General features: G+C 54.4%; 1 protein-coding gene across 1 annotated transcript in view; it reads right to left on the bottom strand.

Annotated features, from left to right (window-relative positions):
* The window catches only part of pygl (phosphorylase, glycogen, liver), a 291143-nt gene that overhangs the window by 234100 nt on the left and 34840 nt on the right, over positions 1 to 22203 (bottom strand). The gene's annotated exons all lie outside the window — the stretch shown is intronic.

Below are 22203 nucleotides of genomic sequence, written 5' to 3'. Positions count from 1 at the left end.
AGCAGATTTCCTTCCCTAAAGGACATTAGTGGACCAGATGGGTTTTTACAACAATCAACAATGGTTTCATGGTCATCATTAGATTGTAAAATCCAGATTTTTTAAATATTGAATTTAAATTCCTGCCATGTTGGGATTCAAACCCAGGTCCCTACAGCATTTTTCTGGGTCTCTGGATTACTAGGCCAGTGATAATACCATTACGCCACCACATCCCCATATAACATGGGATGCAAAACTATGAGAATAATTTGGGGTGGCCTGGATCAAAAAGTGTAAATTAATGGGGCAATCTTGAAAAAGTCTGAGACCTCTGGTCAAGGTTTCTGGTTCTCAATTATACTACATAAATCAAAACATTTTAGAAACAGAATATAACACTTTTACCCAGAAAATTGATCTTTCAACAATACATTAATGACACCTAACGTAATTCTCTATTATTCCCTCTTCTGGAAAACATTCGTATTTGCTTCTTGAACCATTAGACAATAGATGCCTTTCTCATGGGTGAAAAGGTTCCAGTTTAACTTATGTCATTCCCTATTTGAGTCTCTTCAGTCATCTACTGTACTCTCCATTTTTTTCTTTATCCTTTCATGGGGTGTGAGCATCAGAAGGCCAGCCTTTGTTGCCTATCCCTAATCAATTAAGAGTCAACCACATTTCTGTGGATCTGGAGTCAGGAGTCACATGTCAACCAGGTCAGGCCAGGGTGGCAGATTTCCTTCCCTAAAGGGCATTAGTGAACCAGATGAGTTTTTACAACAATCAATGACAGTTTTTCATGGTCAACATTACTGAGACTAGCATTATTTTTCAGATTTATATTCCAGCTGTGATGCACTATCAATTACTACAAAGACGAGAGTAGTGAATAATCGAGGCTTTATTGAGCAAAGATGTGTGGCCTCCTGTAGCTGCTACCAGAATGGGAGCAGGTCCGGTGAGCACACACATTTATACGCCGCCTACTGGGCGGAGCCAGCAGGCAGGGATTTACCCATGTACCTCTAGTACAGGAGCCTTACCGTACTACATCTAATATACAGATAGTGGTGACTACCACATTCACCCCGTTAAAAAAAAGAGTCCGACGGGGGTGGTGGAAAATTTACAAGGTCAGGCAAAATTTACAAGTTCAGGCAAAATTTACAACTTCTGTCGGTTGGGTGCCTTGATCCTCCGCTGTGATCGCCTCGGTCCCGGTGGTGATGCAGGCGCCGACTTGGTCACCTGTGACTCCGGGAGCATGTTGTCCTCGTCTTCATTGCCCCCGAGTGGAACCAGTGGGACGACGGATCCTCCTGGGGCGGGGGCTGGGGGGAGGGCGAGTGGCACCGGGGCAAACGGAGGGGGGGGGGGGGGGGTGTCGGGTGGTGGGACGTGGGTGGGGATCCAGCGGGTGCCAGGTCCCGGAGGGAAACTGTGTCCTGGCGCCCATCGGGGTGTGCCACGTAGGCGTACTGCGGGTTCGCATACAGTAGTTGTACTCTTTCGACCAACGGGTCCGCCTTATGGGTCCGTACGTGTTTGCGAAGGAGGATGGGTCCAGGAGCTGCTAGTCATGTTGGGAGCGAAACCCCAGAGGTGGACTTCCTGGGGAAAGCAAGGAGACGTTCATGGGGGGTTTCGTTAGTTGCAGTGCAGAGTAGTGATCGGATAGAGTGGAGCGCGTTGGGGAGGACATCCTGCCAGCGGGAGACCGGGAGATTTTTAGACCGTAGGCCAGCAGGACGGCCTTCCAGACAGGCCCATTCTCCCTCTCCACCTGCCTGGGGGTTGTAGCTGGTCGTCCTGCTTGAGGCAATGCCCTTGCTGAGCAGGAACTGACGCAGCTCATCGCTCTTAAAGGAGGATCCCCGGTCACTGTGGACGTAAGCGGGGAAACCGAACAGGGCGAAGATGCTGTTGAGTGCTTTAATGACCGTGGCAGACGTCATATCGGGGAATGGCATGGCGAAGGGAAATTGGGAGTACTCATCGACCACGTTCAGAAAGTACGTGTTTCGGTCGGTGGAGGGGAGGGGCCCTTTGAAGTCCATGCTGAGGCGCTTCACCAGGTGCGCTCGATCTGGCCGGTAGAAGTGCAGTTTGCACTCCGCGCAGACCTGGCAGTCTCTGGTGACAGCCCTGACCTCTGTAATGGCGTAGGGCAGGTTGCGGGCCTTTATGAAGTGGAAGAACCGGCTGACCCCCGGGTAACAATGACCATTGTGTAGGGCCTGGAGTCGGTCCACAAGTGTGCTGGCACATGTACCTCGGGATAGGGCATCGGCGGGCTCGTTGAGCTTCCCGGGCCGATACAAAATCTCGTAATTATAGGTGGAGAGCTCGATCCTCCACCTCAAGATCTTATCGTTTTTGATCTTGGCCCGCTGTGTATTACTAAACATGAAGGCAACCGACAGTTGGTCAGTGAGGAGAGTGATTCTCCTGCCGGTCAGGTAATGCATCCAATGCCGCACAGCTTCCACATGGCTTGGGCCTCATTTTCGACAAGTGGAGTGGGAAAAGGTGCGGGAAAAGAATGCCGCGGGCCTGCCTGCCTGGTTGAGGGTGGCGGCCAGAGCTCCGATGCATCGCTCTCGACCTGAACAGGGACTCGTCAACCGCGTGCATCGTGGCCTTATCATAGAATTTACAGTGCAGAAGGAGGCCATTCGGCCCATCGAGTCTGCACCGGCTCTTGGAAAGAGCACCCTACCCAAGACCACACCTCCACCCTATCCCCATAACCCAGTAATCCCTGCCAACACTAAGGGCAATTTTGGACACACAGGGCATTTTATCATGGCCAATCCACCTAACCTGCACATGTTTGGACTGTGGGAGGAAACCGGAGCACCCGGAGGAAACCCACGCACACACGGGGAGAATGTGCAGACTCCGCACTGACAGTGACCCAAGCCGGGAATCGAACCTGGGCCCCTGGAGCTGTGAAGCAGTTGTGCTATCCACAATGCTACCGTGCTGCCCATCAAGGCGATGTCCACCCTGATGCAGTTAAAGATTTGGCGGGCCTCAGCCGTCAGGGGAAAAACTGTGGAGTGAATGAGTGGGCGGGCCTTGTCCGCATAGTTAGAGACCCACTGGGCATAATAGGAGAAAAACCCCAGGCATCGTTTCAGGGCCTTGGGGCAGTGGGGGAGGGGGAGTTCCATGAGGGTGCGCATGCGGTCGGGGTCAGGCCCTAGAACTCCATTATCCACAACATAGCCAAGGATGGCTAAGCGGTTGGTGCAGAACACGCACTTCTCCTTATTGTATGTGAGATTAAAGAGTTTGGCGTTGTGGAGAAGTTTGCGAAGGTTAGTGTCATGGTCCTGCTGATCGTGGCCGCAGATGGTGACGTTTTCTATGTACGGGAAGGTGGCCTGCAGTCTGTACCGGTCAACCATTCAGTCCATCTCACGTTGAAAGACCGAGACCCCGTTAGTGACGCCGAAGGGAACCCTAAGGAAGTGATAGAGGCGGCCATCTGCTTCGAACGCAGTGTATTGGCGGTCCTCCATGCGGATGGGGAGCTGGTGGTAGGCAGATTTCAGGTCCACTGTGGAAAAGACCCGGTACTGTGCAATCTGATTGACCATGTCAGATATGCGTGGGAGGGGGTACGCGTCGAGCTGCGTGTACCGATTGATGGTCTGACTGTAATAAATGACCATCCTGTGTTTCTCCCCAGTCTTTACTACTACCACTTGGGCTCTTCAGGGGCTGTTGCTGGCCTCAATGATGCCTTCCCGCAGAAGCCGCTGGACCTCCGACCTGATGAAGGTCCTGTCCTGGGCACTGTACCATCTGCTCCTGGTAGCGACGGGTTTGCAATCCGGGGTGAGGTTTGCAAACAAGGAAGGTGAATCGACCTTAAGGGTCGTGAGGCCGCATACGGTGAGGGGGGGTAGGGGTCTGCCGAATTGTAAAGTTAAGCTTTGGAGGTTGCATTGGAAGTCCAGACCGAGTAACAGGGCAGCGCAGAGGTTGGGGAGGACATAGAGCCAGAAGTTGCTAAACTCTACGCCCTGGACGGTGAGGGTCGCGATGCAGTACTCCCGGATTTCCACGGAATGAAAAAATGAAATTAAAATGAAAATCGCTTATTGTCACAAGTAGGCTTCAAATGAAGTTACTGTGAAAAGCCCCTAGTCGCCACATTCCGGCGCCTGTTCGGGGAGGCTGGTACGGGAATTGAACCGTGCTGCTGGCCTGCCTTGGTCTGCTTTCAAAGCCAGCAATTTAGCCCTGTGCTGGAACCCGGAGGCCAGGGAAATTTTCTGGGTAACGGGGTGTACCGCGAGGGAGCAGCACCTTACCTTAGTGGGGTGGATGAAGCTTTCCGTGCTCCCGGAGTCAAGAAGGCAGGATGTCTTGTGCCCATCGATTTTCACCATTGTCGTTGCGGTTGCGAGGTTGTGAGGCCGGGACTGGTCGAGGGTGATCGAGACGAGCTGCGGCTAATGCTGGTAGGCCCCGGGCTGGTTAGCGGTGGTGGCAGGCGATGAGTGGCCAGACGAACTTCCCGACGAGCAGGGGTCCTGAGGCGGCGTCCAAAATGGCGCCGAAGATGGCGGCGCCCACGGCAGGCGGCATTAAAGATGGTGGCGCCCACGGGCCGCACGTGGCCTGCGGGGAAGAAGATGGCGCCGCCCACGAGCCGCACATGGTCTGCAGAGGAGATGGCAGCACCCACGGGTCGCACGTGGTCTGCGGGGGTGGAGATGGCAGCGCCCACGGGTCGCACGTGGGGGGTGGAGGAACGCAGGGCCTAGAAACAGCGGCGATCGACCGGGTCTGGCACACAGTAGCAAAATGTCCCTTCTTTCCGCAGCCCTTGCAGGTTGCGCTCCGCGTCAGGCAGCGCTGCCGGGGGTGTTTGGTCTCTCCGCAGAAGTAGCATTTGGGCCCAGGGTTGGCTGGCTGCCGCGCGGCGCAGGCTTGCGGTGGGTTGGGGTCGGTAGCTGGTGGGGCCCACGATGACCACGAGGGTGCCATGCGGTCGGAGGTGTACGACTGGATGTTACAGGAGGCCACTGTCAGCGAGTTCGCGAGCTGCCTGGTTCTCGCAAGGTCTCTTTTTTTAGAAATGTTTTAATTCAAATTTTTACATATTTTCAACAAACCCCCCCCTTACAGAAAAAAGAAAAACAAAGAACACATAAATAAACATTTTACAACTACATCACAAATTCCCCCAATATTAAAAAACCCCATTAAGCAATAATAAACCCAGTAGAAAACACAAAGTACACCCCCCCTCCTCCCCTCCGGGTTGCTGCTGCTGCTGACCACCTCCTAACGCCCCGCTAGAAAGTCTAGGAACGGTTGCCACCGCCTGAAGAATTTGCACAGACCCTCTCAAGGCAAATTTACCCTCTCCAATTTAATGAACCCTGCCATGTCGCTGATCCAGGCTTCCACGCTCGGGGGCCTCGCATCCTTCCACTGTAGCAGAATCCTCCGCCGGGCTACCAGGGACGCAAAGGCCAGAATACCGGCCTCTTTCGCCTCCTGCACTCCCAGCTCGTCCGATACCCCAAATAGTGCTAACCCCCAGCTCAGCTTAACCTGGGTGTTCACCACCTTAGACATCGTCCTCCCAATACCCCTCCAGAACCCATCCAGCGCCGGGCATGCCCAGAACATATGGGTATGATTTGCTGGGCTCCCCGAGCACCTCCCACACCTGTCTTCCACCCCAAAGAACCTGCTCAGCCTCGCCCCTGTCATATGCGCTCTGTGAAGAACCTTAAATTGTATCAGGCTAAGCCTGGCGCAAGAGGAAGAATTAACCCTACCCAGGGCGTCCGGCCACATACCCTCGTCTATCTCCTCCCCAAGCTCCTCCTCCCATTTACCCTTAGCTCCTCCATCGAGGTCTTCTCCTCCTCCTGCATCTCCTGGTAGATCGCCGAGACCCTGGATCCTGAGTGCTGGAAGCAGCGGGAACTCCCTCACCTGCCGTCTTACAAACGCCCTTACCGGCATGTACCTGAAGGCATTCCTGGAGAGGGGGAAGCCCGAATTTTTCCTCCAGCGCCCCAAGGCTCGCAAACATCCCATCTAAAAACAGGTCCCCCATCCTTCAAATTCCTGCCCTGTGCCAGCTCAGGAACCCTCCATCCATTCTCCCCGGGACGAACCGATGGTTCTCCCGGATCGGGGACCAAACCAAAGCCTCTACCTCACCCTTGTGGCGCCTCCACTGCCCCCAAATTTTCAAAGTTTCCGCCACCACCGGACTCGTGGTGTACCTAGTCGGCGGGAGCGGCAGTGGTGCTGTCACCAGCGCTCCCACTCGTGCCCACACAGGACGCCATCTCCAGCCTCTTCCACGCCACCCCCTCCCCCTCCATTACCCACTTGTGTATCATCGCCACATTGGCAGCCCAGTAATACCCACAGAGATTAGATAACGCTAACCCTCCTCTGTCCCTACTCTGCTCCAGAAACACCCTTCTCACCCTCGGGGTCTTCTTCGCCCACACGAATCCCATGATGCTCCTACTGACCCGCTTAAAAAAGGCCTTAGGGATCAGGATGGGGAGGCACTGGAATATAAAAAGGAACCTCGGGTGCACCGTCATCTTCACCGACTGTACCCTACCCACCAAAGAGAGTGTCAGCATATCCCACCATTTAAACTCCTCCTCCATCTGCTCCACCAGCCTCGTCAAGTTGAGCTTGTGTAGGGCCCCCCAGCTCCTGGCCACCTGGATCCCCAGATACCGAAAACTCCTTTCCGCCCTCTTCAGTGGAAGCTCGTCCATCCCCCTTCCCTGGTCCCCTGGGTGTACCACAAAGAGCTCACTCTTCCCCACATTAAGCTTATGCCCGGAAAAGTCCCCAAACTCCCTGAGGATCCGCATCACCTCCGGCATCCCCCCCACTGGGTCCACCACATACAGTAACAGGTCATCGGCATACAACGAAACCCGGTGTTCCTCCCCCTCCCGGACCAGCCCCCTCCAGTTCCTGGACTCCCTTAGAGCCATAGCCAAAGGCTCAATTGCCAATGCAAATAGCAAGGGGGGATAGGGGGCACCCCTGCCTCGTACCCCGGTACAGCCGAAACTAGTCCGACCTCCTTCGATTCGTGGCCACACTCGCCACCGGGGCTTCGTAAAGTAGTCTAACCCAACTAATGAACCCCTCCCCGAACCCGAACCTCCTCAACACTTCCCACAGGTACCCCCACTCCACCCTATCGAAGGCCTTCTCCGCGTCCATCGCCGCCACCATCTCCGCCTCCCCCTCCACTGTAGGCATCATGATTACGTTAAGGAGCCTCCGCACAATGGTATTCAGCTGCCTTCCCTTAACAAAACCCATCTGGTCCTCGTGAATCACCCCCAGGACACAGTCCTCAATTCTGGTAGCCAACACTTTCGCTAACAGCTTCACATCCACGTTGAGGAGAGAGATTGGTCTATACGACCCACACTGCAATGGGTCCTTGTCCCGCTTCAAGATTAGCGAGATCAGCGCCCTGGACATCGTCAGGGGTAGGCTCCCCCCTCCCTCGCCTCATTGAAAGTCCTCACTCATAGAGGGCCCAGCAGGTCCATGTACTTCAGGTAAAATTCGACCGGGAACCCATCTGGCCTCGGTGCCTTCCCCGCCTGCATACTCCCCAGCCCCTTAGTCAGCTCCTCCAGCCCTACCGGTGCCACAAGCCCATCCACCTGCTCCGCCTCCACCCTTGGGAACCTCAGTCGATCAAAAAATCGACGCATCCCCCCTTCCTCCGTCGGGGGCTCAGACCTCTACAGCCCCTCATAAAAGTCTCTAAATACCCCATTTATTCCCACCGCACACCACACCATGTTCCCCCCTTTATCCCTAACTCCCCCAATCTCCCTCGCTGCCTCCCGCTTCCGAAGCTGGTGTGCCAACATCCGGCTAGCCTTCTCCCCGTACTCATACACCGCCCCTTGCGCTTTCCTCCACTGCACCTCTGCCATCTTGGTGGTCAACAGGTCGAACTCGGCCTGGAGGCTTCGTCACTCCTTGAGTAGTCCCTCCTCGGGGACCTCTGCATACCTCCAATCCACCCTTAAAATCTCCCTCACCAATCTCTCCTCTCCTTGTTCTCCTTGTGGGCCCTAGTGGAGATTAGCTCTCCCCTAATCACCGCCTTCAGCGTCTCCCAGACCACCCCCACCTGCACCTCCCCATTATTGTTGGCCTCTAGATAGTTTTGAATGCACCCACGGATCCGCCCGCTCACCTCCTCATCCGCCAGCAAGCCCACATCCAGGCGCCACAGCGGGCGCTGATCCCTCTCCTCCCCTAGCTCCAGCTCCACCCAATGCGGGGCATGGGTTGAGATGGCTATGGCTGAATACTCCGTGCCCTCCACCCTCGGAATTAGTGCCCTGCTCATAACGAAGAAGTCTATCCGGGAGTAGGCTTTATGGACGGGGACAAAAAAGAAAATTCCCTGGCCCCCGGGCCTGACAAACCTCCATAGGTTCACCCTTCCCATCTGGTCCATAAACCCCCTCAGCACCTTGGCCGCCGCCGGCCTCTTACCCGTCCTGGACCTGGAGCGGTCCAATGCTGGATCCAGTCCCGTGTTGAAGGCCCCCCCATTATCAAGCTCCCTGCCTCCAGGTCCGGAATCCGGCCCAACATGCGCCGCATAAATCCGACATCGTCCCAATTCGGTGCATATACATTCACTAATACCACCCGCACCCCCTGCAGCTTACCACTCACCATCACATACCTACCTCCATTGTCTGCCACGATGTTTAGCACCTCAAATGACACCCGCTTCCCCACCAAAATCGCCACCCCTCGATTCTTTACATCCAACCCTGAGTGGAAAACCTGCCCTAACCACCACTTTCTCAGCCTAACCTGATCTGCCACCCTCAAATGCGTCTCCTGGAGCATAACCACATCTGCCTTCAGTCCCTTCAGGTGCGCGAACACACGGGCCCTCTTGACCGGCCCGTTCAGGCCTCTCACATTCCAAGTTATCAGCCGGATCAGGGGGCTTCCCCCGCCGCCCGCTGATTAGCCATCCCCTTTTCTAGGCCAGCCACGTGCCCGAGCCTCCCGCATTCTCCATTACCCCCAGTGGCAGACCCCCGCCCCGACTCTCTCTCCGAGCTCCAGCTCACCTTTGGCCAATGCAGCAGCAACCCAGTTCTCCCCCCCCCCCCTCCAGCTAGATCCTCCCCTAGCTGCATTGCTCCCCCCCATAGCACTCCCGTAAGTCAGCTGACTCCTGCTGACCCCGGCCAATCCCGCCACTCCATCAACCCCCCAGTGTGGTAGTGTCCCCCAGCCCCCCTCCTGTCCATCAGCGGGCGCTCCTCTCCAACACCACCCTTCCCCCCCCCGGCCCTGACCCCTTCCTTCCCTAGCGTGGGAAAAAGCCCGCGCTTTGCATCAGACCGGCCCCACCCTCTCTGGCACGTCTCCCTTTTCGGCCTCATCCAAGCTCCCCCACCTCGGACCTCCCATCTTCCCTCCCCCCAACGGGGCCCCGTCCTTCCAACCACCTACGCCCACTCTCACAAAACGCCCACTTCGAACCAATTCACCCTACCCCACCCAGCACCCAAGGAAACAATACAGAACAGAATAGAACATCCCCCAACACACAGTAACCACAGTAGCCCCCCGCGACCTCCCCTAACAACTGACCCATAGTCCGTGTCCAACTTTTCGGCCTCCTCCGGCGTCTCAAAGTAATGGTGCCGGTCCTTAAACGTGACCCACAGTCGCGCCGGCTGCAGCATCCCGAATTTCACCCCCTTCTGATGCAAACCGTCTTAGCCCGATTGTACCCGGCCCTCTTCTTGGCCACCTCCGCGCCCCAGTCCTGATATATACGGACCTCTGCATTCTCCCACCTGCTGCTCCGCTCTGCTGCTCCGCTCCTTTTTTGCCCATCTTAGAACACACTCCCTGTCCACCAAGCGGTGGAACCGCACCAATACCACCCGAGGTGGCTCGTTAGACCTGGGCCTCATTGCCAGGACTCGGTGGGCCCCATCCAGCTCCAGGGGCCTCGGGAAGGCACCCGCGCCCATCAACGTGTTCAGCATCGTGACCACATATGCTCCAGCATCCGACCCCTCCACTCCCTCCAGGAGACACAGAATCCGCAGATTCTTCCTCCTCGACCGATTCTCCATGTCCTCGAACTTCTGCGATTTCTTCACCGCCAGGCCCAATATCTCGTCATCATTCTCCGTGGCCTTCTGCCGCACCTCCCGGATCGCCGCCCCTTGGGCCTTCTGGGTCTCGACCAGCTTGTCGATCGAAGCCTTCATCGGCTCCAGCAGCTCTGCTTTCAATTCCATGAAGTAGCGCTTGAGAAACTCCTGCTGATCTTGCGCCCACGCTGCCTGGTCTCCACTCGCCGCCATCTTGGCTTTCCTCCCTCGCACTTTTCGCTGCACCACAATTACCTTTTTCACCGCTCCACTCCTGGTCCAATTCATACAGTGCCGGGGAAATCGTACTGTCACCTCCCCGCACTGGGAACCGTTGAACAAATGCCGCTGGGGCCCCTCAAAAGAGTCCAAAAGTCCGTTTCTGGTGGGAGCTGCCGAACGTGTGACTTAGCTCAGCATAGCCGCAACCGGAAGTCCCAGTTCCCGCAAGGTCAAGTGTACCCCCTTCCAATAGGCGCTGGCGGATGTACGCCGACCCCATGCCCGTAACAAAAGCGTCTCTGATTAAAAGTTCTGTATGCTCGACTGCTGAAACTGCCTGGCAGTCACAGTTCCTCGCCAGGGTGTGCAGGGCACGCCAGAAATCATCTAGGGACTCACCGGGGAGTTGCTGTCTCATGGACAGGCGGTGCCTGGCGTAGAGTTTGTTAACCGGCCGAACGCAATGTCCTTTCAGGAGCTCCATTGCTTCAGAGTAAGTAGGCGCATCCCGGATGAGAGGAAAAATGTCAGGGCTCACCTGTGAATAAAGGACCTGGAGCTTCTGTGCGTGCGAGGGTTGTTCAGCCAATGTTCGGAGGTAGCTTTCGAAGCAGGCTAGCCAGTGGTCAAAGGCGGACGTGGCGTTGGCTGCTTGAGGGTGCAGCTGTAGGCGATCAGGCTTGATGCGAAGTTCCATCGTTTTAAAATCTTTGCTCAATAAATTGATGCGCTATCAATTAGTACAAAGACGAGAGTAGTGAATAATCGAGGCTTTATTGAGCAAAGATGTGTGGCCTCCTGTAGCTGCTACCAGAATGGGAGCAGCTCCGGTGAGCGCACACATTTATACGCCGCTGGGCTGGGCCAGCAGGCAGGGATTTACCCATGTACCTCTAGTACAGGAGCCTTACCGTACTACATCTAATATACAGTTAGTGATGACTACCACAAGCTGGCATGTCCTCATGTAACCAGAGCATTAGCTGGGTCTCTGATTTACTAGTACAGCAACATTACCACAATGCCATCGCCTTCCATCAAAAGTTGTTGTCCCTTTTGATGTTCCCTTATCTTTTTATTGTGTTCAGAACTGTCACAGTATCCTCTCCAAATATCTCGTCCATAAGCTATCTCTGAGCAGTATAATGGCACATAAGGGTTAATGTGGGGCTGGATACACTACCATGCACATAGTGATGTAATAGTACACCGAAAGGTGAGATTGGACAGAGTCATGTGTCAAACCAAGCATGGAGACAGCTCCAAGCTTGGACTTCTTATTGTGCATCTGTATATAGTTACTAGTCGTCAATAAATACTTACCATTGAACGATTTAAGACTACAAATACCTTACTAAGGTCTACCGAATGACACCCAAAATCATACAATACTCTGGGGCATTTTTCTTCCAATTGTCACATTATAGATTTTATATTGCCTTGAATAGGCTTCTCTTCTAATGCTAGCATGGTTGTCTTTCACGTAGATCAGCATGCTATTCTTGGCCTCCTCTTTAATACCATTATATGCTACCCCGACATTATCCAAAAGAAAACGGTCAACCTGCTCATCATCACGAACTATGTAACTTGTTCTCACTGCCTGTCTAAAGTTAGAATTTTCAGGCTACGTTGCAAAACTGTAATCATCCTCTTTAGCTTCTGATGCATTATCAATTATGACGAGACGAGAGTAGAATGTAATCGAGGCTTTATTACACAGAGATGTGTGGCCTCCTACAGCAGCTTACGAAATGGCTGTTGTTCGGAGAGCACACATTTATGCTCCGCCTCCTGGGCAGAGCCAGCAGGCAGGGATCTACCCCCATACCTGCAGTACAGGGGCCTTACCGTAATACCCACATATACAATATAATACAACAGTGATGACTACCACATTCACCCGTTAAAAATGAGTCCAGCGGGGGTATGGAAAACTATATACATGCAGATTGGTTTTAAAATTACAGAGAAGGTTACAAATTTAGATGATCGGGCGCCTTTTTTTCCCCAAAATATATTTATTCAAATTTTTCAACAGATTTTCAACAAACGCCCCCCCCCCTCCCCCAACAAAAAGAAACAAGAACACAACAATCAAAAATTATACATTAGAATTACCCCATATACGATAACCCCCCATATGACATTTTTAAAAGCACCAATAGGGAAGCCCCCCCACCCACCCACCCAAACACCCCCCAAAAGAACCCCCCTCCGTCCACCCCCCGTCCCTGGGCCGCTGCTGACCTCCTCCTAACGCTCCGCGAGATAGTCTAGGAACGGTTGCCACCGCCTGAGGAACCCCTGCACAGACCCTCACAAGGCAAACTTTATCCTCTCCAGCTTGATGAACCCTGCCATGTCATTGATCCAAGCTTCCACACCAGGGGGCTTCGCATCTTTCTATAGTAGCAAAATCCTCCGGTAGTCCCTGGGCTACCAGGGACGCAAAGGCCAGGATACCGGCCTCTTTCGCCTCCTGCACTCCCGGCTCGTCCGTTACGCCAAATAGTGCCAACCCCCAGCTTGGCTTGACCTGGGCTTTCACCACCTTGGACATAGTCCTCGCAAAACCCCTCCAAAACCCATCCAGTGCCGGGCACGACCAGAACATATGGATGTGATTTGCCGGGCTTCCTGAGCACCTTCCACATCTGTCCTCCACCCCAAAGAACATACTCAACCTCGCCCCTGTCATATGCGCTCTGTGAGTAACTTTGACCTGTATTAGGCTGAGCCTGGCGCAAGAGGAGGAAGAATTAACCCTACTCAGGGCATCGGCCCACAGACCCTCATCTATCTCCTCCCCCAGCTCCTCCTCCCACTTTCCCGTTAACTCCTCCACCGAGACCTCCTCCTCTTCCTTCAGCTCCTGGTAAATCGCCGAAACTTTGCATTCTCCAACCCATACACCCAAAATCACCCTGTCCTGAATCTCCTGTGCCGGGAGCAGCGGGAATTCCCTCACCTGCCGCCTCACAAATGCCCTCACTTGTATGTACCTGAAAGCGTTTCCCGGGGGCAACCCAAACTTCTCCTCCAGCGCCCCTAGGCTCGCAAACGTCCCATCGATGAACAGGTCCCCCATTCTTCTAACCCCTGCCCGATGCCAGCTCCGAAACCCCCCATCCATCCATCCCGGGACGAACCGATGATTCTCCCGAATTGGGGACCAAACCGAGGCTCCCACCTCGCCCCTGTGTCGCCTCCACTGCCCCAGATCTGCAACGTCGCCACCACCACCGGGCTCGTGGTGTACCTTGTCGGCGAGAGCGGCAGCGGTGCCTTCACCAGCACCCTCAGGCTCGTGCCCACACAGGACGGCATCTCTAACCTCTTCCACGCCGCCCCCTCTCCCTCCATTATCCACTTACGGATCATCGCCACATTGGCTGCCCAATAATAGCCGCACAAATTCGGCAGCACCAGCCCCCCCCCCCCGGCCCTGCTACACTCCAGAAACACTCTCTTCACCCTCAGGGTCTTATTCGCCCACACAAAACCCATGATGCTCCTACTTACCCGTTTGAAAAAGGCCTTGGGGATCATAATGGGAAGGCACTGGAACACAAAGAGAAACCTCGGGAGGACCGTCATTTTGACCGACTGCACCCTACCCGCTAGTGAGAGTGGCAGCATGTCCCATCTTTTAAAATCCTCCTCCATATGCTCCACCAACCGCGTCAAATTGAGCTTGTGCAGGGCCCCCCAACTCCTAGCTACTTGGATCCCTAGGTACCGAAAGCTTCTTTCCGCCCTCTTCCGCGGCAGCTCGTCCATCCCCCTTCCCTTGTCCCCTGAATGCACCACAAAGAGCTCACTCTTCCCTACGTTGAGATTATACCCCGAAAAGTCCCCAAATTCCCTTAGGATCCGCATGACCTCCGCCATCCCCTCCACTGGATCTGCCACATACAGCAACAGGTCATCAGCATACAACGACACCCGGTGTTCCTCTCCCCACCGGACCAGTCCCCTCCATTTCCTGGTCTCCCTTAGTGCCATGGCCAGAGGCTCAATTGCCAGTGCAAACAACAAGGGGGACAGGGGGCACCCCTGCCTCGTCCCCCGGTACAGCCGAAAGTACTCCGACCTCCGCCGATTCGTAGCCATACTCGCCACCGCGGCTCTATATAGCAGCCTGACCCAGCTGATGAACCCCTCCCCAAACCCAAGCAACACTTCCCAAAGATACTCCCACTCCACCCGGTCAAAGGCCTTCTCCGCGTCCATAGCTGCCACTACCTCCGCTTCCCCCTCCATCATAATCACATTGAGGAGCCTCCGCACATTTTTAAAAATACATATATATTTTATTCAAATTTTTCGGCCAAACAAAACAATACAATGGTTTTCCTTTTTACAACAATAAAACAATATAAATAACAGTGGCCGTTTTAACAAATAAATAAAAAATATATAAACTAAATGGCAACTGCCATAACAAAAACAATAACTCTCCAAAAATAAAATCAAACAATCCATTATACATAACCTAGTACAAATATCTATAAAAAAACACCCCTGAGGACCCGCCCTCCCCCCTGGGTTGCTGCTGTTACCTTCCCATTTCCTTTATCGTTCTGCGAGGTAACCTATGGTTATTTCTTTTTTTTTAAATATATTTTATTCAAGATTTTTGGCCAAACATAACCGTACGTAGTGTTTCTTTTACACAACAATAAAGCAATATAAATAACAGTGGCCAGTTTTAAACAAATAAAATAATATATAAACAAAAACAAAACTGAATGGCAACTGCCTTGTCCAAAATAAATACTCTCCAAAAATACAATCCAACAATCCAATATACAATTACCTATAACACCTACCTATACATATTATACATATACAATAACATCTCTGAGAGTCCGTTCGATTCCTCCCCCCCCCTCCCCCCGGGTTGCTGCTGTTGTCTACTTCTTTCCATTCCCTCTATCTTTCTGTGAGGTAATCGACGAACGGTTGCCACCGCCTGGTGAACCCCTGAGCCGAACCCCTTAACACAAACTTAATCCGTTCTAACTTCATAAACCCTGCCATGTCGTTTATCCAGGTCTCCACACCCGGGGGTTTGGCTTCCTTCCACATTAACAATATCCTGCGCCAGGCTACTGGGGACGCAAAGGCCAACACGTCAGCCTCTCTCGCCTCCTGCACTCCCGGCTCTTCTGCAACCCCAAATATAGCCAACCCCCAGCTTGGTTCGACCCGGACCCCCACCACCTTCGAAAGCACCTTTGCCACCCCCACCCAGAACCCCTGTAGTGCCAGGCATGACCAGAACATGTGGGTGTGATTCGCTGGGCCTCTCGAGCATCTCGCACACCTACCCTCTACCCCAAAAAATTTACTGAGCCGTGCTTCAGTCATATGCGCCCTGTGTAACACCTTAAATTGTATCAGGCTTAGCCTGGCACACGAGGACGATGAGTTTACCCTACGTAAGGCATCAGCCCACAGCCCCTCCTCAATCTCCTCCCCCAGCTCCCCTTCCCACTTCCCTTTCAGCTCATCCACCATGATCTCCCCCTCGTCCCTCATTTCCCTGTATATGTCCGACACCCTACCATCCCCCACCCATGTCCCTGAGATCACTCTATCTTGAATCTCCTGCGTCGGGAGCTGCGGGAATTCCCTCACCTGCTGCCTCGCAAAAGCCCTCAGTTGCATGTACCAAAATGCATTCCCTTGGGGCAACCCATATTTTTCTGTCAGCGCTCCCAGACTCGCAAACGTCCCGTACGAACAGATCTCTCAGTTGCACAACCCCAGCTCTCTGCCATGCTCCAAATCCCCCATCCATTCTCCCTGGGACAAACCTATGGTTATTTCTTATCGGGGACCGCACCGAGGCTCCCGTCCTTCCCCTATGTCGTCTCCACTGTCCCCAAATTTTTAGTGTTGCCACTACCACTGGACTTGTGGTGTATTTCTTCGGGGAGAACGGCAACGGCGCCGTCACCATTGCTTGTAGGCTGGTTCCTTTGCAGGACGCCATCTCCAATCTCTTCCACGCCGCTCCCTCCCCTTCTCCCATCCACTTACACACCATTGAGATATTGACGGCCCAGTAGTATTCACTTCGGCTCGGTAGTGCCAGCCCCCCACTATCCCTGCTACGCTGCAAGAACCCCCTCCTCACTCTCGGGGTCTTCCCGGCCCACACAAAACTCATGACACTTTTCTCAATTTTCTTGAAAAAAGCCTTCGTGACCATCACCGGAAGGCACTGAAACACAAAAAGGAATCTCGGGAGAACTACCATTTTGACCGCCTGCACCCTACCCACCAGTGACAGGGGCACCATGTCCCATCTCTTAAAATCCTCCTCCATCTGTTCCACTAATCTTGTTAAATTAAGCCTATGTAAGGTTCCCCAACTCATGGCTATCTGAATCCCTAAGAACCGGAAATCTCTTGTTACCTTCCTCAGCGGTAAGTCATCTATTCCCCTGCTCTGCTCCCCCGGATGCACCACAAACAACTCACTCTTCCCCATATTCAATTTGTACCCCGAAAATTCCCCAAACTCCCTGAGTGTCTGCATTATCTCAGGCATCCCCTCCACTGGGTCCGCAACATACAGCAATAAATCATCTGCATACAAAGATACCCAGTGTTCTTCTCCTCCCCTGAGTACTCCCCTCCACTTCCTGGAACCCCTCAGTGCTATGGCCAGGGGCTCAATCGCCAATGCAAACAGTAACGGAGACAGGGAACACCCCTGCCTCGTCCCTCTACGAAGACGGAAGTAGTCAGACCTCTGTCTGTTCATGACCACGCTCGCCACCGGGGCCCTATACAGCAGCTGTACCCATCCGATAAACCCTTCTCCAAAACCAAATCTCCTCAGCACCTCCCACACATAATCCCACTCCACTCTGTCGAATGCTTTCTCGGCGTCCATCGCCACCACTATCTCCGCCTCCCCCTCTGTTGGGGGCATCATCATTACCCCTAGCAACCTCCGTATGTTCGTGTTCAGCTGTCTCCCCTTAACGAACCCAGTTTGATCCTCGTGGACCACCCCCGGGACACAGTCCTCTATCCTCGTCGCCATCACCTTGGCCAGGAGCTTAGCATCTACATTTAAAAGGGAAATGGGCCAGTAGGACCCACACTGCAGCTGGTCTTTTTCCTTCTTCAAAAGGAGCGATATCGTTGCCTCCGACATAGTCGGGGGCAGCTGCCCCCTTTCCCTGGCCTCATTAAAGGTTCTCGTCAAAAGCGGGGCCAGTAGGTCCATATATTTCCTATAAAATTCCACCGGGAATCCATCCGGTCCCGGGGCCTTCCCCGCCTGCATGCTCCCAATCCCTTTTACCACCTCCTCCACCTCAATCTGTGCTCCCAGTCCCGCCCTCTCCTGCTCCTCCACCTTGGGGAATTCCAGCTGATCCAAGAAACACATCATTCCCTCCTTCCCTTCCGGGGGCTGAGCATTATATAACCTCTCATAAAATGCCTTGAACACCCCGTTCACTCTCTCCACTCCCCGTTCCATCTCTCCCTCCTCATCTCTCACCCCACCTATCTCCCTCGCTACTCCCCTCTTCCTCAATTGGTGGGCCAGTAGCCGACTCGCCTTCTCTCCATACTCATACTGTACACCCTGTGCCCTCCTCCACTGTGCCTCTGCCTTACCCATGGTCAGCAGGTCAAATTCCACATGTAGCCTTTGTCTTTCCCTGTACAGTCCCTCCTCCGGTGCCTCCGCATATTGCCTGTCCACCCTCAAAAGTTCTTTCAACAATCGCTCCCTTTCTTTACCCTCTTGCTTCCCTTTATGTGCCCTTATGGATATCAGTTCCCCTCTGACCACCGCCTTCAACGCCTCCCAGACCACTCCCACCTGAACCTCTCCATTGTCATTCAGCTCCAAGTACCTTTCGATGCACCCCCTCACCCTTAAACATACCCCCTCATCCGCCAATAAGCCCACATCCATTCTCCAGAGTGGGTGCTGTTCTTTTTCCTCTCCTACCTCCAGGTCTACCCAATGTGGAGCATGGTCCGAAATGGCTATGGCCGTATATTCCGTCCCTGTCACCTTTGGAATCAGTGCCCTTCCCAAGACAAAAAAGTCTATCCGTGAGGATACTTTGTGAACATGGGAGAAAAATGAGAACTCCTTACTCCTAGGCCTAATAAATCTCCAGAGGTCTACCCCTCCCATCTGCTCCATGAAATCCTTGAGCACCCTGGCTGCTGCCGGCCTCCTCCCGGTCCTGGACCTCGACCGGTCCAGCCCTGGATCAAGCACCGTATTGAAGTCTCCCCCCATTACCAACTTTCCCGCCTCCAGGTCGTGCCCTTTTAATCGGCCCGTTCAGCCCTCTCACGTTCCACATGATCAGCCGGGTTGGGGGGATCTTTACCCCCCCCCCCCCACTTGTCGACTAGCCATCCCCTTTTTTAACCCAGCTCCTCACCCGGTTCCCACGTACCCGTATATCCCCCCGACGGCGCCCTCCCGCCTCGACCACCCCATCCCATAACAGCTCCCCTTCTCCTTAGCAGCAGCAACCCAGTTAACCCCCCTCCCTCCGCTAGATCCCCCTCTAGCGAAGTTGCAGCCCCCATGTTGCTCCCAGAAGTCAGCAAACTCTGGCTGACCTCGGCTTCCCCCCTTGTCCTCGGCCCCCACTGTGCGAGGCCCCTCCTTCCTGCGTCCCTGTTCCCGCCATAATTACCATAGCGCGGGAACAAAGCCAGTGTTTCCCACTCGGCCCCGCCCCTAATGGCCGGCGTCGACAGTTCCTCATACACCCCCCCCCCCCCCCAACATGGGGAAGAGAGAAAAGTTACAGGATCACAAAATTAACAAATTGAAAAATCATCCCCCCCCCCCCTTTTCTCGCCCCACATAATCACCCCACCACTTTGTCCCAAAAGCTCTTTCTCTCGCCAGACTATTCCAGCTTCTCGTCCACAATGAATGTCCACGCCTCTTCTGCCATCTCAAAGTAGTGGTGCTTCCCTTGGAGTGTGACCCACAATCTCACCGGTTGCAACATTCCAAACTGGATCTTCTTTTTGTGAAGCACCGCCTTAGCCCGATTAAAACTTGCCCTCCTTCTCGCCACCTCCGCACTCCAATCCTGGTATACGCAGATCACCGCGTTCTCCCACCTACAGCTCCGAGTTTTCTTCGCCCATCTGAGGACCGTCTCTGTCATTGTAGCGGTGAAACCTCACCACTATAGCTCGAGGTATTTCTCCAGCCTTCGGTCTTCGCGCCAGAACTCGATAAGCTCCCTCCACCTCCAAAGGGCCCGTCGGGGCCTCCGATCCCATTAGCGAGTGAAGCATCGTGCTCACATATGTCCCGACGTCCGCCCCATCTGCGCCTTCGGGAAGACCCAGGACTCTTAAATTCTTCCTCCTCGAATTATTCTCCAGTACTTCCAACCTTTCCACACACCTTTTGTGCTGTGCCTCGTGCGTCTCTGTCTTCACAACCAGGCCCTGTATTTCATCTTCATTTTCAGCAGCCTTTGCCTTCACGGCCCGAAGCTCCAGCTCTTGGCTCCTCTGCTCCTCCTTTAGCCCTTCAATCGCCTGTAATATCGGGGCCAACAGCTCCTTCTTCAACTCCTTCTTCAGCTCTTCCACACAGCGCCGCAGGAACTCTTGTTGGTCCGGGCCCCATAACAAACGGCCACCTTCCGACGCCATCTTGCTTTGAGCTTCCCTTCCTTGCCGCTGCTCCAGAGGATCCTCCGCAATCCGGCCGCTATCCTCTCCCTTATCCATGCGTGTCCGGGGGGATTCCCTTCTGGTTTACCGCACAGTGTTTTTGGCCATTTAAATTGCCGTTGGGGCTCCTATTAAGAGCCCAAAAGTCCGTTCCAACGGGAGCTGCCGAAACGTGCGACTTAGCTGGTCAGCGCCGCACCTGGAGGTCTCCTCCGCACATTTGTATTTAATTGCCTACCCTTCACAAATCCCGTCTGGTCCTCATGAATCACCCCCGGGACATAGTCCTCAATTCTCGTAGCCAGCACCTTTGCCAGCAACTTAGCATCAACATTGAGGAGCGAGATCGGTCTATACGACCCACATTGCAGTGGATCCTTGTCCCGCTTCAGGATCAAAGAAATCAGCGCCCTGGACATTGTCGGGGGCAAGATCCCCCCCTCCCTCGCCTTAACGAAAGTCCTCACTAGCAACGGGCCCAGTAGGTCCACGTATTTCCTGTAGAATTCAACCGGGAACCCATCCGGCCCCGGGGCCTTCCCCGCCTGCATGCTCCCCAATCCTTTAACCAGCTCCTCCAGCCCAATCGGTGCCCCCAAACCAGCCACCTCCTCCTCCTCCTCCTCCACCCTCGGGAACCTCAGCTGATCTAAGAATCGTCGCATCCCCTCCTCCCCCGCTGGGGGCTCAGCCCTGTACAGATCCCCATAGAAGTCCCTAAATACCTTGTTTATTCTCACTGCACTCCGCACCGTATTCCCCCCTCTATCCTTAACTCCACCAATCTCCCTCGCTGCCTCCCTCTTACAAAGCTGGTGTGCCAGCATCCGACTCGCCTTCTCCCCATACTCATACGTCGCCCCCTGCGCTTTCCTCCACTGCGCCTCTGCATTCCCTGTGGTCAACAGGTCGAACTCCGTCTGTAGGTTTCGTCGTTCCTGAGTAGCCCCTCCTCGGGGGCCTCTGCATACCTCCTGTCCATCCTTAAAATCTCCCCCACCAACCTCTCCCTCCCCTCTCTCTTCTCCCTGTGGGCCCTAATGGAGATTAGCTCTCCCCTGACCACCGCCTTCAGCGCCTCCCAGACTACCCCCACCTGCACCTCCCCGTTGTCATTGGCCTCCAAATATCTTTCAATGCACCCTCGCACCCGCCCGCACACCTCCTCATCCGCCAATAGTCCCACATCAAGGCGCCACAGCGGGCACTGGTCGCTCTCCTCCCCAACTCCAGCTCCACCCAATGCGGGGCGTGGTCCGAGATGGCTATGGCCGAATATTCCGTTCGCTCCACTTTCGGGATTAGCGCCCCACTCAAAATGAAAAAGTCTATCCGGGTGTAGGCTCTCTGGACGTGGGAAAAGAAAGAAAATTCCCTGGCCAGCGGCCTGACAAACCTCCATGGATCCACTCCCCCCATCTGGTCCATAAAACACCTGAGCACCTTGGCCGCAGCCGGCCTCTTACCCGTCCTGGACCCAGACCGGACCAGTGCTGGGTCCAGCACCGTGTTGAAGTCCCCCCCCCCATTATCAAACTTCCTACCGCCAGATCCGGAATCCGACCCAGCATGCGTTTCATAAATCCGGCATCATCCCAATTCGGGGCATATACGTTCACCAGTACCACCCGCACCCCCTGCAACCTACCACTCACCATCACATATCGACCTCCATTATCCACGACAATATTCATTGCCTCAAACGACACCCGCTTCCCCACCAGTATTGCAACCCCTCTGTTCTTCGCATCCAGCCCTGAATGAAAGACCTGCCCTACCCATCCCTTTCTCTGCCACCTTCAGATATGTCTCCTGGAGCATAACTACGTCTGCCTTCAGTCCCTTTAAGTGCGCGAACACCCGGGCCCTCTTGACCGGCCTGTTCAGGCCCCTCACATTCCAAGCTATCGGCCGGATTGGGGGGCTACTCCCCCCCCCCCCTCCCCCCAAACTAGCCATCTCCTTTTCCAGGCCAGTCACATGCCCACGCCTCCCACACCCTCCAGTCCCCCAGGCGGCGGATCCCCGCCCCGACTACCTCTCCTACTTCCAGCTCCTTTTTGGCCAATGCAGCAGCAACCCTGTTCCCCCCCCTCCTCCCACT

This window comes from Scyliorhinus torazame, chromosome 2 (assembly GCF_047496885.1).
Source record: "Scyliorhinus torazame isolate Kashiwa2021f chromosome 2, sScyTor2.1, whole genome shotgun sequence".
In the NCBI taxonomy this organism is placed as follows: domain Eukaryota; kingdom Metazoa; phylum Chordata; class Chondrichthyes; order Carcharhiniformes; family Scyliorhinidae; genus Scyliorhinus; species Scyliorhinus torazame.
The sequence above is the reverse complement of the archived record's forward strand: the minus strand, read 5'-3'. Positions and strand labels throughout refer to the sequence as shown.